At 37.1% G+C, this 17,045-nt stretch overlaps 1 long non-coding RNA gene across 1 annotated transcript in view; it reads left to right on the forward strand.

Annotated features, from left to right (window-relative positions):
- LOC117198277 (uncharacterized) overlaps positions 1-16,806 on the forward strand; it is a 33,309-nt gene extending 16,503 nt beyond the window's left edge. The window contains exon 3 of the long non-coding RNA XR_007476908.1: positions 16,556-16,806. This is a non-coding gene — a long non-coding RNA (uncharacterized LOC117198277). The remainder of the gene's footprint in view (positions 1-16,555) is intronic.
- The last annotated feature ends 239 nt before the right edge of the window (positions 16,807-17,045 follow it).

Genomic DNA, 17,045 nt, shown 5'->3' on the forward strand with positions numbered 1-17,045 from the left:
TTATTTAATTCTCCTGAATAACTTTATTAGTGTTTCACATTTTGGTAATTTAAATGCCTAACAATTCTAACTTTCATTTAAAACTTCTCAAACTTGATTAATCTAAATTTCAGATAACCTTTTTCCGTTTCTTTAATTTCCCACACTCCAGTTAGATTTCTCAGTGGCCTCTGGCCATGACCTATGCATTTGTTCTCCAAGCCTTGGATTATGTTATTTATCTGACGAGAAAATTCTCTTAATTACACAGACAGACTAATTAAACAATCTCCTTTTGAATTTCTACACAATTCTTTTTATGTACAACTAATGTGACACGTAATTTACTGTTTGGTACAACTGATTTTTTTTTAAGCATATAAGATTTATTTTTAAATTGGATTTTAAATAAATCAGAGAGAGAAAGAAAATCTTATGTTTACCCACATTAAATATACCATAGGATTTGTACAAAATATAAGTACTTCTATTTTTCCATGAAAACCTCCTTTCAGTACACTTTATTACATATCTCGAAATTATTTCTTCCTTTTTACTAATGTTCATGTCCCTAGGAACCAGTGACTTCTGAAAAGTGTTTCACATGAGAAATGCTAAAAGTACAGATTAAACAGTTTTTACTTACTTTCATCTTTCCAAATCAATACTGAAACCAAAACTGGAATGTTAGAGCTCCAAATAATTATTTTAAACTTATGACAATCAAAATTTATGTTTTTCTTAGCTATAATAATTTTCTTATACTTCTTGTTGCATGTATTGATAGATTCTAAAGATTATACCAGTTCTCCATACTTCCCTGTTATTATATGAATTACAATGTCACTTTGCTTGAATCTGCACTGGCCCTGTGACTGGCTTTGGCCCATAGAAGGCAGCAGGAGTGGCAGCATAGTATTTGTGGTCCAGGCCTCAACAGGCATTGCCACTGCCTTGTAAACAAGCCTGGACTAGGAGGATGGGAGACTATGGGAAACTAAGCCATGCCATTCCAACCAGGCCATCCAAAACTAGCCAAACCGCAGAGAGCAAGCCAACCTGAGCGGGGCTTGCAAACATCAGCAGAACCCTGGAGTAAAATGAACTGGGGAGCTCCTGCAAGGAGCAGAACTGAATCTTAATGAAGGAACATACATTACCTGAAGGTGGAAGGATCTGGCAACATTTGACCAGTGGGATTTCCGAATTGAAACTAGTGACTGCTGAAAAAGAAAGAAGGAAAGAAAAAGAAAGAAAGAACGAACGAACGAACGAACGAAAGAAAGAAAGAAAGAAAGATAGAAAGAAAGAAAGAAAAGAAAGGAAGGAAGGAAGGAATGAAGGAAGGAAGGAAGGAAGGAAGGAATGAAGGAAGGAGGAAGGGAGGGAGAGAGAGAGAGAGAGGGAGGGAGGAAGGAAGGGAGGAAGAAAGAAAGAAAGAAACTAGTGACTGCTGAATGTTTTATTTTCAACCCCTTTCAAATGAGACACCCCACCTAAAGCCTTAAGCACAATGCTTGGTGCTTTGTGACCACCTGGAGGGGTGGGATAGGGAGGGTGGGAGGGAGGGAGACGCAAGAGGGAAGAGATATGGGAACATATGTATATGTATAACTGATTCACTTTGTTATAAAGCAGAAACTAACACACCATTGTAAAGCAATTATACTCCAATAAAGATGTAAAAAAAAAAACCCAATCCATATTAGCAAGTGTTCTTTGTCATACAGTTATTCTAAAATAGCATTTGTTCACGAGTTCCTCGTTAGGTGTCCTATACCCAATCCCTGTGTCACTTGAACAGCTTTTGATATTTATTTCTTTACCTTCTATTTTTCCAAGGAACAAAATTTCTGTTTATTCAATTCTTCTTTGTAAGACTGGTTTTCCTACCTTCATCATCCTATATATCTTCTTCTTGACACAATACATCAGTCATTGTCTCTCTTAAAATACAGTGCCCAGAACAAAAAGTCACCCCAGATATGCTCTGATAAGAGGACAGAATTCAAAGGGAACTATTTCTTTCCTTTTCTTTTTTCAGCCATGATATACTGATGGCTTATTGAACTTGTTTTTTCATGAATCTTAATCAGGCCAAGGTTCTCACTCATAGTTATCTTCAGTTGCTGTGCAAACAGACTAGGATAGGAGTTTCTAGTTGTCCATACACAGTCCCACTATTTTATTTTTGTAACAGGTTCCAGACTGAATAGAACTTTTAAAAATTCTGCTTCTATAACCATACTCCTTTGCTTTACTTGGTGGTAAAGGATGATAAACTAGGTATTTTGGTCTTTAAAGTATTTAATGAGTATGGGGTCAAGTCTGAGTCCTGAGCCACAGCACTGGAGACACCCCAAGAGACCAACATTGATACATCTACTGGTACACTTTGGATATGGCTGTTGTAACAGGTGTTAATTATCTAGCCCAGCTGATATCTACTTCACATTTCTACCTCCGAGACAAATAATTTCTTGAAAAACTTTGCCAAACATCTGACAGAAGTAGATACACAATGTTTACATTATGTCCCCAAATTTATAATCTAATACACTATTATAAAAAGAACTAGGACTTCCCTGGTGGTGCAGTGGTTAAGAATCCACCTGCCAATGCAGGGGACACAGGTTTGATCCCTGGTCCGGGAAGATCCACATGCCGCAGAGCAACAAAGCTCGTGCTCCACAACTACTGAGCCTGCGCTCTGGAGCCCACAAGTCACAACTACTGAAGCCCGCACACTCTAGGGCCCGTGTGCCGCAACTACTGAGCCCACATTCGGCAGTTACTGAAACCCACACACCTAGAGCCTGTGCTCCTTAACAAGAGAAGCCACTGCAATGAGAAGACTACACACCACAACGAAGAGTAGCCCCTGCTCGCCACAACTAGAGAAAGCCCAAGTGCAGCAACGAAGACCCAACGCAGCCAAAAATAAAAAAATTAAATTAAAAAAAAACTAGATTAATTTCACAGGACTAACTTTTATTCATAGCAAATCTATAATTATAATCCATTGCTGACCAATATATTGTCAATGGGTTCATAATCATTAGGTTAAACATGGCACACAGACTCATAAAAGGGGAATCTATGGTCATCCAGACAATGAATGATCCATGTCTGGTGTGGCAAATACTATTTACTCCCCTTTTTCTTAACTATAACCTGATTTTACAACCTCTCTTGCAGTTAAACATTGTTATATGATTGAGTTTTAACCTGTGAAATGTGAGTGGAAGTGAGGTCTGCTGTGTAACAGCATTCTCTAAGAAGGAGAATGTGTCCCTTTTTCTCCCTCAATTCTGGGAGAGGATGATGATTAACAGGGCCCTCGGAATGGCAGAGCCACATCACAGAAGCACCCTGCCCATGAATCACCACACTGAGAACAGTAATCTGCCTGTGAGAAACATCTGCTTTTAGAGAGAGATGGTGATGATGTGTGTATGTGCGTGTGCATGAGTAGGAGGTGGGGTGCTTGAGTCATTATTTAATTTGGAGCTACTATTACATAAATGAATTTAACTAAAGTAATACCATTTGAATACTTTATATATATTCACTACCAAGAGATTTGTGGCTCTTGCTTAAGGAATTTATTGATAAAATTCTTAATTCCTCTAGGGTACACATTTAATCAAAGCAAAGCCCTGAATACGAGAAAAAAAATTCTTTGCCATTCTGAAATATTTCCACATAGTGATTTTCTAACATTGTTTCTTCTTTCACAAGTCAACCCTTTATATAAAGTTATGCTTAGCTACCTGTCTGGTGATCCAGGGCCTCGCTTAGCAATGACTGCATGTTTAGGTAGAAGGGAAGCAGTGAGAGCAGGTTCCGGACTCACAGTTCACACTACCCTCCAATTCCATATGTAGGGGTGATGTTTTATGCCTCAGTGAAGCTACAGATAATTTATGCTACCCTGTGAAATAGGTCCTGGCACTTTGGAGCTTATGTCAGCCGTCTCTGGGCAGTGTGGAAGATGGCCTGTGGGGTGCTGACTCCACTCCCTTCCTACACACACAATGCTCCTGACTATACCCCAAACCAGAGAACAACTCCCTGGGGCCATCCAAGGTCAGAGAGGCGCCATCTCTACTGTGTGTGAGTACGTGAGAGAGAGAGAGAGACAAACAGAGACAGAGAGAAAGAAATTAGCATAAGGAATTGGCTCAAAATCCCATGACCTGCAGTTGACAAGCTGGATACCCAGGAGAGTTGATGATGTTGTTTCAGTGTGAAAGCCAGTAGGCTCAAGACTCAGGAAGAGCCAATGTTTCAGTTGAGTTTGAAAGCAGGAAAAAATCCCAGCTTGAAGGCAGTTGGGTAGGAGGAATTCCCTCTTATCAGGGGAGGTTCAGTCTTGTTCTATTCAGATCTTCAACTGATTGGACGAGGTCCATTCATATTAGGCAGAGCAATCTGCTTTACTCAGTATACTCAGTGGTTTCTTGAGATGGAAACTACTGGCAAAGATGCTGTGAAGACTGTTAAATGACAACAAAAGACTTAGAATATTCATAAACTTAGTTGATAAAGCAGTGGCAGGGTTTGAGAGGATTTACTTCAATTTTAAATGTTAAAATCATCCAATAATACCCTCACAGACACACCCAGAATAATGTTTGATTGAACACTGGGCATTCTGTGGTCTAGTCAAGTTGATACATAACTAGCTATCACAATATGTAGAACAAATACAAGTGTAGCTCAGAGATATTGTGGGTTCATTTCCAGATCACCACAATATAGCATATATCACAATAAAGCAAGTCACACAAAGTTTTTGGTTTCCTAGTGTATATAAAAGTTGTGTTTAAACTACACTGTAGTCTATTAAGTGTGCAATAGCGTTATGTCTAAAAAATTAATGTACATAAGTAAAAAATACTTTCTTGCTAAAATATGGGAGCCATCATCTGAGCCTTCAGCAAGTCATAATCGTGTTGCTGGTGGAGGGTCTTGCCTCGATGTTGATGCTGCTGACTGATCAGGGTGCTGCGTGCTGAAGGTTGGGATGGCTGTGGCAATTCCTTAAAGTAAGACAACGATGAAGTACACCACATCGACTGACTCTTTCATGAATGGTTTCTCTGTAGCATGCAACGCCATGTGATAGCTTTTCACCTGTGGGTTTTACTGCGTAAAACTTCTTTCAAAATTGAAGTCAATCCTCTCAAACCCTGCCACTGCTTTATCAACTAAGTTTATGAATACTCTAAGTCTTTTGTTGTCATTTGAACAGTCTTCACAGCATCTTTGCCAGTAGTTTCCATCTCAAGAAACCATTTTCTTTGCTCCTCCATAAGAAGCAACTCCTTATCCATGAAAGTTTTTTTCATGAGATGCAATTCAGTCCCGTCTTCAGTCTCTACTTCTAATTCTAGTTCTCTTGCTATTTCCATCACATCTACAGTTAAAATACTAACATCGAAGAGCACTAATCACAGATCACCATAACAAATATAACAGTAATGAAAAAATCTTTGCAATATTGTGAGAATTATCCAGATGTGATGCAGAGACATGAAGAAAATGCTGATGGAAAATTGTGCCAACAGACTTGCTCAACGTAGTGTTCAACAAACCTTCAATTTGTAACAAAAACACATATTTACAAAGTGCAATAAAATGAAGCCCAGTTAAATGACGTATGCCTGTATCTAATTTATAGGGTTAATTTGAGGGGTAGATGAAAGAATGTATTAAGTGCTACAGAATGAAAGTTTAAGATTTAAATTACCATCTGTTTTTCCTTTTTGTTGAGATATTAACCTCAGCTACAAGTACACCAAAAAATTGCTGATCTTGCTTTTTATTTCTCTGAAAATATCATTGCCACAATTGTTTAATGGAGCAAGATTAAGAATAAAGGACTGGATATTTTATAAATATGAATCTACCTACCCTGATAGTGGTTATATCACCTTTTGTTAAAGCATTGATTCATCATCTATGTCTAAACCAACATAAAAATGAGCAGATTAAAATAACCACATTTGTCTGTTCTCAGTGTTCTGGTAACTTTTACTTTATTCACCATTACTCAGTAATTATTTTCCATGGCCAAACAATTAATTTGCAGTTACTTTTGGTATAATAAGGTGTAATTATTTTTAGCCAGGAGACTTGAATTTTTAAAATTTACTTATTTTTTATTTGGCTATGCCATGCAGCTTGAGGGAGCTTTGTTCCCTTCCCCAACCAGAGACTGAACCCATTCCCCCTCCAGTGGAAGCATGGAGTCCTAGCCACCGGACCACCACGGAATTGCCAGACTTGAATTTATAAAGAGAAGTTAGGGTGACCTTACAATCACTTATTTCACCTTAGATTGTAATTCATCCTTACACATGCTTCCTATATACTTTTCAGTTCAGAGTCTCTTTTCTGGAGAAAACTGAAGCAAATACAAGTTGGTGGATTCTGCTACAGCAATATTATCCATAAACATTACACCATCAGCCTTAAGAAGTGATCCAACTATTCTTTCATCACTTGGTTCAGAATACATTTAAAAAGCAATTATTGGCAATTATTAAATCTCATATTATAAAATCAGCTCTACTGAGGCTTTGTACCTTCTGATATTATTCTTAAAATTCTGTGCTACTCTTAAATTCTTCATATGTGTTATTTTCCTTATTTGCATCTTAGGTAAATGTTCTCTCACCCTTTAATTTCCTCCGAGCTCAGGTGCAGCTGTACTAACTTTGAAAATACACCAATATTTCTATTGCCACACTGAGGACATATATAATTGCACAGAGAAGATATACTTTTAAAAAATGTTAGTGCTATCCAGACTGCTTGAGATATTGTTCATTTGAGAGGCATGAAATAAATCACTTGTGTTTGAATTTTTAAAAGACTGTGTTCCTAAACTCTAGGGTCCATGAGTAATTATGATCTGTTTTCATTTGCATAACTATCGTGAATGTGAAGATGCCATGATTATGATTATTTACTCCCCAGGTCACCATCGTTCCCTCTACACCAACTAATTCCTTCTTGTTTATTCCTTGAGATTCCTTGAAAAACCTTTCACCAAAAGGATACATTTTAGTTTCCCTAGTAGAGTTAAAAGAGTTTCCATATTTTATTTTACGAAGTAAAATAAGAGAATGCATAACCTTATCCTAATCCTCAGAAAGTATATGATTATCATTAAGCAAGTTAAAATTTAAAATAAGTCCATGACTTCCATAACTACTCGGAAGACCTTTGTGCTAATCTTCACTAATGTTCAATTTGGAACACTATTGTATTCATAATTTGCCATTCTCAGAAAAAATAAAACATTTAGCGATATAAGGAATTCGATTATTTAGTTTTAGTGAAATAGGATGTCTCAAGCAATTTCTGGATGGATAGAGTTCCCTTATACCCACAGTGGTTTGCCTTGGAGTCACTCTTGTAATCTGTTTTAGGAAACTATTAGCCATACACTCTTCCAGGCTTGGTTATTTTAAGCCTACGTCCATAATAAAAATCACTTACTCTCAGCTTGAATCTTTCCTAAACATTAAGTCAACTATGGGAAGGAATTGAGGCAGATGACATAAATCAAATACCCTGACATAGAACTCCAGTACTTTTTACTGTATTTTACTCTTCACTTCCAGATGTTATTTTAGCTGAGTATCTCTTTGATACACTCTGCTGCTCCAATTACACTTTCTGTTGTATTTGTTTTATTGTTGTTTGCTGTTTTCTAACAGCATGAGCAGTATCTTTGTTCTTTATGCATTCAATATATGTACATGAGGAGCATGTTTAAATTACTTTTACAAAAGAAATATGAAATCAAATTTTGGACACTACTGGTTTAGATATTACTACAGAAAAGTGTTGACAAAAAAGTCATTTCTTTTAAGAAATCCATCACCCTGACCTCTGCAATGCCTCTGCAATTTGTATTATTAAGATAATAGTTCTGTCATCCTGCTCATAAGGTTGATTCAACACATTCCTGTCTCCTGACGCTTTCTGCATTATTTGTGATTGTTGACCATTCTCTTTTTCTTGAAACTCTTTTCTCATTTCTGTAAGTTTACAATGTCCAATTTCCCTCCCACATTTATTTCATTTTTTATATTACTTTCTTCCTCCAATCATCTCTTACATTTTCTGTTCCCAAATCCTTTTATACATTGTCTACCTTGGTGACCTCATACACAGTATGACTTTACGTTCCGTGTAAATGCTGATGAATCTCAGAGCAAGATCTCCAACTAAATCATCTCTGTTGATTCCATACCTAAAGTTCAAATCACATACAAAGCATTGCCACATAGGTATCTCAAAGCAAGATATTTATGATATGATCTTGTCCTCCTGTTTTCCTCATCTCAGTGAATGGACTCACTCAGCCAGTATCACTGTTGGTCTCTGATCTCACGCATCCTCTACTTTCAGTTAGCCACGAGTTACAGAATCTGCACTCTTAACATCCCTTGTATCCATTCTCTTCTCTCACTTTCATTGGTCATTAACCTCGTTTAGGATTTACCACTTTAACCTGAACAACTGGAATAACCTCCTAATAATATTCACAACCATTTTTGTTTTCCTCTCCATTCTTCACACAACAGCCAGAGTGATCTTCCCAGAATGTTCATTGGCAAAGCCATTTCTCCCTTTATAGTTCTTAAGTGAGTCATTATAGGCTTAAATGCCTTAACATGGAGCCAAAGGTGTTTCATGCTCTGGCAGGTACCAACTTTTATAGTTTTGTCTCCTGCCAATTCTTCATGTATTTCCTCTTTCTTATCAACACAAAACTCTAGAATTTTTAGAATTTCCCTAGAAAGGCCTGCTGTTGGGAAAGCATGTTATTTTGCACTCTTTCCACTTTGTATCTACTGCCTGTCCCACAACATATGCATGTGTTTCCTGGACAGCCAAACAAGCTCTCTAATTTGTGTGTGAGAATGTGTACGTATGGGTGTGCATGTGTTATCCACTTAAGTGGTGTCTCTCACTCTGAGGTTAAACTGTCCCGTATTTTTGTTCTCCAGCAGGGCCAAGCAAATAGCAAGAGACTATAAACATGTATTCTTTGAAAGGATAGGTAAAAGTATAGAGAATAAAATAATTAGTTACTCAAGATTTATCACAGCATATCTAAATATTTCCTGAAAATAAGTAAATAGATATTGTTTTATGCTCTTATCACAGAAATACACCACCAGAAATGTTGATGATGCCTGTTAGAAGTTATTTACCTGCTTGCCTTCACAACCATTGACACATGGGGCACCTGGTTACAGAAATAGTCACAGACAATTAAAAATTTGATTTTACTGAAGTTATATTTGAAATTGTTGGCATATATCACCCCAGTATTCTTTCCCTGTCAGACTGTCCTTTCTCCTTTCCATATTACCCTATGATGCCGATGGGGAGAATCCTCCCTTCATCTGTTTATCTAGTTCCTCATCTAGTGTCTGCTCTTCTGAGTATCGTCACTCACAACTAATCCTCCCTTTGACACTTTGTCTTATAAAGTTCTAATCCATTCTCATTGCTTTTGCAGATGGTATTTAGAGCCCTCATTTGAATAATATTTGCTCCTGAAAATAGCCTCAGAAAGTGACTTATTTTCTCACAAAATCTTTCTCTGGGAAGAAGCTAAGAATTTTCCTAGATCTACGCTAGACCTTTGTTGTTATTGTTCTTCTTCTCCATTGTAAATTCATTTTCTTGGAGATTCACACCACACAGCAATGTTTTCACCATCACCTGCTGTGGCAGAGAATGTGGATGCTGCCAATATTAATTTTTCTCCTCTTTTTTCTGTGCACACAGCTAAACTCTATTTCTCAGCTCTCTTGCAATTACGATTTGCCTTCTGAGTTCCAGCCAAAGGAAAGTCAGTGACCCTGAGGTGTACTATTTCCAGGGCTGGGCTATGAAACATCTCAGTAGAACCTCCTCCCTCTTTCCCTTCCCTGTCTCCCAGCCAGATGAAGCAAATCCTGCCAAGGGCTCAAGGGAATGGACAAACCTTGAGTACCTCTATCGCCCAGCCACACACTCATTTGCACTGTGCTGTGAATGAAAAAGCTTTCTTGTTTTGATGACTGAAATTTGAGGATATTAAGAATAGTTATTGTTACTTTTCCTAATTAATACATATTTTAAATATCAGGTTGTAGTCCTTCATTCTGAGAATGTAATGGCTCACTCATTTTGTTTCTACTTCCACAATTTTCACTATCCCACGTAACTTTATTGCATCCTGAATTATACTTTAATGACTATGATTTCACATCATTTTCTTCAGTAAACTACCCCTGAAGCCAAAGTCTGGTTTTATAATCCTGTAAACTGAACTATACCCTAAATCCCTCTCTCTGCTAACAAATGCTTATCCCCACTAAATATTGGGCTGGCCAAAAAGTTCATTCGGGATTTTCATAAGCTGTTACGGGAAAACCCAAACGAACTTTTTGGCCAACCCAATATTTTTATTTTTCACTTGGGTCTTTAAAACTCTCACTGTTTTTTTTTTTTTTTTTTTTCATATGATGCTTCTTGGCTTTACATCCTAATGAACTTCATCATCCTATTTGGACATTTCTTGTTAGTCTTACCTTCAGACCCCTGTTCTCCTGCATTTCTTCTAACTTCTTCCAAACATACTCTCAACCTGGATCTTTCTAATCACAGACATTTTCCATCTTCTGAGCTTCTGAGCTTTCCTGCAGAAAAAAAAAAATCACATAACTCTGCCAGGTGGGGCAGATTTATAGTTTCCAATTTCAGTTGGGTCCTCAAAATTGCTTGTCAATCCTTTTACTCAAATGACTCTTGAGTTTAATAGCTCTGACCTGTGTAATGGTGTGAGCCCAGCTCTCCCTTCCATGGCATCCTACACTTATTTCTGGGCATCTCAGAGGAGCCTTTTGCACACACCCAGTTGTGAATTTATGAACTCTCGTCCCCACACTGTATTACCCTGGCCTCCACTCCTGCTTCAGCTTTCACTTGCCCACACCTACTTAGCACACAGTTGCTTGTGGAAACCTCACTACTGCCAGTCACCATCTTGAAATGACAGCATTGCTACCAGGAATGCTATCACCTAGTGCTCTGAGTACCTCTCTTCCATTTAGAGTCAGAATGATGCAGAGCTCACCCTTGTGACAGAAAAAAAATTGTTTCCTCTCAACCTGTTATCACATGTGATCATCTGAATATCAAAGCAGCTGTGCTCCTGGCCAGAGACTTGCATAATTTTCCTATGCAATCCTGGGAACTTGTGGCCCTCACCTCTGCTTCCTAGCTGCTCAAGTTTCTTCGCTGGTGCCACAAAGGAAACATACAAGTCATCATCTACCCTAAATTCTCTCTTTTCCCCTCCAGCTTTTCCTCCAACAAAAATACCTTTTCTACTACTAGATGTAAAAACGATAATTGCAGACAAACACAGATGGAGTGTGCAGAGGTAGATCAATGTTGTTATCGACTGAAAAATAATGCACAACCTAAAAGTTGAGGATTATGTTTTATTTGCAACAAAACTGAGGACTTGAGGCCCAGGAATCAGCCTCTCAGATAGCTCTGAGAGACTTCTCTGAAGAGATAAGGGAGAATCCAAGATATACAGGAGTTTTTGCAACAAAGACCAGATAGTCGGAACATCAAAAGATTACTGTTAATTAAAAATCTCAAGTTAATGGATTTAGCCCTTTTCTATGTATGGGAAGATGCAAAAGTCTGGCCTCATTGAAATCATTCCTTTGATATGCTCCTCAGGGTACACCTTTGGGGATAGCTGCAGTGGCTGATGGCTTGATGGTAGGCATTCTGTTTTTATCCTGAGGTCCCTCAGGCACCTTCAGGGGATGGGTGTAATGCGCTGGCTTGATGGCTGCAACATCCTTTGTTTAGTGATATGGCAGGCAACATTTTTTTCATTGACACTGTCTATTTCACTTTGGGTGTAACGAGCCAAATATTCTTCCTTATCCTTACCTGTGCCCTCTCCCTGGTCTGATTATAAATGAAGGACATTCTATCCAAGTCTTCAAATAAAAATAATTTTGGATGTACAAACCTATAGGAAAAAATAGTTTCTCCTTACATTTATTCAAAAACATTCATTCATTCATTAAACAAGCAATTCTCTTAGGGCTACTCTGGTTGATGTAGAAGTACATATTTTCAATGCTAGCTTTCTGTCTCCAAGGCAGGCACAATGTAGGAATTTAGCAGTTTAGTAAAGAAACAACTATGATAAAATGTTAAAATTGCTATGATAAAAGTTGGTGTAATATAAAATGAGGTCACAAAGAGGGGAGTGAATAATTTGATTTGAGATAGAAAACAAAAGCTTCTTAGAGAAAAGATATATGAGAAGTTCAAATTTGATTATGTCAGTAGTGGCTATCTCTCCTATATAAGATTATTGAAAGCATCAGATTTTATAAAAGAAACAGAATAATTTTGACAAGTTCAAAAAAGCAAAATATAATGGCTTAATTTTTTCCTCTACAGATGAGTGTACATGTACTTACACAAGTATATGTAACAGAATAGCCTCTGATTGAAGACAGAATATCTTCGGCATTCTGTTCTTATTCTTACCATGACATGGATTGGTCCTACCACATCTACGCGGTAAATATAATCTAACCATAGTGTTTCTACTTCACCCAGAGGTATGGCTCTCTGTCCAACCTCCCTGTCCCTTACCTCACCTGAACCTAAACTTCATTATTTAAATTTAGAGAGAATGTGTAGGTACTTATGTGTAGGTACTGTAATGTACACTGCGGTTGAGAAGGCAAAATGTGTGTGTGTTGACAGACAAGGCTTGGTCTTTGCCCACAAGCAGTATACATTAAAATATAAAGGACAAACTATTTTCTGAGTATTTTTTTCCACAAAGGAAACACTGGTATTTAGTTTTATAGACCATTTTTTAAGTCTCGTCTCAGCCAAAAGATATAACCATTCTCTGCTTGAAGAGACTAGTTGAAATTAGATAGAAGTAAACTAATAAAGCACATTAGAATGTCATGCCCTGGTAGAGAATACAGTCCTAGATTGTTGTTCACAGTGAGATACATGTGAATGCTGTCATTTAGGATAATAATCCTTCGAGTATTCCCATGTAAGAGGAAATAAAAACATATCTAGAAGGGATATCAAAAAATAAAATTTAGGTCATTAACCTCCACATGGAAGGAGAGCTTTTTGCTCTTTTGGTAGTTGCTTTTTGATTTCATTGTTGTTTATTTGGATAAGAGGCCAGCCTTGCCTTGTGATGGCACATGGAGCAAATACCTAAATGCTATATAGCTACTTTATTTGCATTATTGCTACAGGTCTTCAGTGTAGGTCATTAAGGTCTAAGTATTACATCTTTTAATGAACGTCATCACCCTGGATTTTCACAAGTAAATAGAGCCATACTAAATATTATGAGACAAAACGGTTTAATAAAGGAGTTCGGACTTCCGCACATGTAGAAAGAGAGGGGGCTGTGCAGGTCAAGAGGCTGCTGCTGGAAGGTCAGAGAAACAGTCACAGAAACCATCAGCCTGGCCAGCCAAATGAAATGGCTTTTAAATGATCGCAGGGATAGTGCCACAATTTTCAATTATCTGGGTATGGTCCTACCTACTGTCCCAACTTGCAGTAGGGAAGCTGGAAATTGCAGAGAAAGCTGAGTGGCAGCCATGTTTGGCCATCAGTATCTCACAAGGGTATAATGACTTTTCTTCTGTTTTTTATGACAAATGTGAGGGCTATTCATTGGCAAATTCTAATCTGGAACCACTGAAGAAAGGGGGTTCTAAGGAATGTACATGACATGATGGTAATGCCAAGTTTACTACTAGCACAGGAAGGAGCTAGTATTTTAAACCAGACTTTATATTTGCTTTTCTAAGATACTGCTACTCAAAGTCTTTTTATGGTAATAAATAAATAATTTGATTATAATTTTGATTGTGCTAAATTCAGCCTAGTGTTTTATAATCTGACTAATTTGAAGTTTAAGGGATAATGAAAGATCTTAAACTTTCAGTTCCTAATACAATCTGATACACTGAAAACCACATACTGAAATCTGCTGTTATTTACCAAAAGTTGTCTTTCATTGGCTTGTCACATTTAAATAAATTTGAAGCATTTTTATTAGGCTGATAATATGGTGAAAAAATATTGTCTATCTATCACTCATTATGTTATACTAAGAATGTACTTGTTTTTCTGTAAAATCAAAATATACTGTCATTTCTAATCTCTAAATATTTTTCATGAGCTGATAAAGCCCTTATTTTTCAAGAAAGATACAATCTATAAGATTCAATTGCCAGAGTTTATATGATATAGGTATGGTTTATGCATATACATGTATATGCATGAATGATCACAAACACATATGCATGCACATGTACACACACATACGCACACGCACACGTCAGTGGAGTATACTTTTATCCAAATTGGTAACTAAACATACCAATAGAAATTCTATATTCACAGCAATCCAATGTTCTTATTAAACACCACTATTTTCTCTTTATGAGGTAAATCCAATATCTTGAACTTGTGAAAATGCTTTATTTTTAGTACTGCCAGTATTCCCAGAGGTACAGCACTGATGCTTTTCTTAAAATAATTCTGCCTTCTGGGCAAGAGGCTTTTTTAAGCATTAAATAGGACAAAATGTTTTGTAGCTGCTATCTGTTTTATTGTGTGTAGACCTATGTTAAGGTATTTTTAAAATTAAATGTCAAATCCAGGTTGACATTAGAAACACAGCAGTGCTTGATATTTGATGAGAAGCTGTCAACTTTCCTCTCCCTGTCAAGTTGCCAGCAGCTTCTTTATGACTAGGCTAAGCGAGTACTGGTAGGCAGAGTTCCATATACAAAGATCTCAGTACTATAAGATATGTGTATGTGTGCATGTGTGTGTGTTAGGAGTGAGTGTGCGACAATCTTTTTTGTTAGGAAATTGAATTTTATTCTTTTAATTATAAGGTGATTTTAGGAACATTTCTTGTAGATGAATCAATCATTTAGAAATCCCATTCAGAGTTAGGCATGAAAAGGCAAGTAGAATTCATTCTAAGTGGTAATTTCCATGAAAAATTGAATCTTTGAACCTTAGGCTAAAGTTTTAAGGGAAATTTTTATTCTGTTATTTGCTAGGCTGATAGTCTATCTTAATATACCTTAATTTTCATTTCATTTCATTTTTACTAAATATCACTGCTAGGCGAATGTGTGTGTCGGTGGGGTGTGTATGTGTGTGTGTGTGTGTGTGTGTGTGAGTGTACAGGGGTGTAGCCAGAACACAGAAAGGAATTGGTAGTCAGGATGTTTGGCTCTGTTTTTCTTTCTTAAATAGGCACGTGTGCACACACACACACACTCCTCATTCTAGGTGGTCATATATTTTTTAGGAAATTATGTAATACTTTGTATCTCAGAAAATGGGGGTAATTACCTAAATGATTGAAGCTCTTTACTCCACTCCTAATCAAAACAAAACTTTAAAAAAGGAGGATACAATATTGCATTATCCCCCAAGGAAGCCGAAGAGGGTAGATACTCTTTCCCTGATCTCTAAAAGCTGAAACACAAAGAAGTGCTCCTCCTGTGGACCTCTGATATTAAACAAGTAACACAAGGGTAAATAGGAGATTATATAATTGACTCTTTGAGGCAGATCCAGCAGAAGTGTTGCTGGCATCAGGTGGTGGCAGCTGCTGTGTCAGACAGCAGTGTTGGTGCCCTGCAGTGCCAGTGTATACTGTGGCACAGGACACTGACTGCTCCTTGAATTATGTCCTTGGTTGCAGGTCTTAAAGCCTAGCATTCTATTCTATTTCCTAATTGTCTGGGGCCCTCCCAACACCATGAGCTAATCAATACATTTTGTAACAAAATTTTTCTTTTCTATCTAATTTAGTTATTTGTTTTGTGGCTTGAAATTAGAGAAACTTAACCCCAAAATAAATTGCAAAGTTATATTCATAGGTGCATGCTAATTTAAAATTGTTATATTATCCTGATAAATTGAAGCTTTAATCATCATGAAGTTTTCATACAGGTAGCCAGTATTACCTTTTCCCTTAAAGTTTCTTTTGTCTGATATTAATATAGCTACAACCATTTCTTTTGTATAGAATTTATATATAAATATAAATATACACATATGTATATACACACATTTGGATATGTGTGTGTGTGTTCTTGGATTTCAACATTTTCATTTCTTATATTTTACATGTATTTCTTTTAAACATTGTAAAGGTGGATATATTTTTTTCATCTAGTCTGATTATCTTTTGCTGGAAGATTTATACTAATATTTAAACTGATTACTGATTATTTTTTGACCTATAGCCCTATTTTATATTTTGTATTGGTTTTGTTTTATTTTTCTATTCTTTCTTTTGAATAGTAGAGTATTTTTAAATTTGTCTTTTATTTTGCCTTCTGAATAAAGCACTGCATTTAGATTGTTTAGCAAAGTTCTACTGTTAACAAACTCCTGTGAAAATCTTTTTGTATATGCCCACCCTTAACATTTTCAGAGCCCAGTGCAAGAGTACACCTGGATACTCCTAGCCCTGCCCACCTACATTTCTGACTTCTTGAGCTCCTGAGGACCTGAGTGTGGACTTGTCCACATAATTGTACTCTGTTCAAAATCCCACCTGTATCTTCAAACAGCCATCATTTTTCTTCAAACAGCCTGGGTGTGCAACAAGAGTTACAGCAGAGATTTTGTCCAGCCTGTAGTAGATAAACCTGGGGAAATGTTCTGCACAAGCTTAAAAAAGTAAGTTGAAGCTATTGCAACACAGAATCCTGGGATTCTAGATCCTTGGAGCATCACTTAGAAGGAAGCAGGGTGTGGGCTCTGATGGCCATATCCCCATGGCACTGTAGATTCGCAGACTTATTGGTCAAAGTGATACTAAAGCAGGGCCAGAAAGGAGAATTTACATTCAAGTCAGGAGGTCGGGGAAGGAGCCACAGCTGCCTGAGAGTAGCCTAAGAGTGGTCTATTTCTCCATGAAA

The sequence above is a fragment of the Orcinus orca genome, chromosome 4 (assembly GCF_937001465.1).
Source record: "Orcinus orca chromosome 4, mOrcOrc1.1, whole genome shotgun sequence".
Taxonomy (NCBI): Eukaryota; Metazoa; Chordata; class Mammalia; order Artiodactyla; family Delphinidae; genus Orcinus; species Orcinus orca.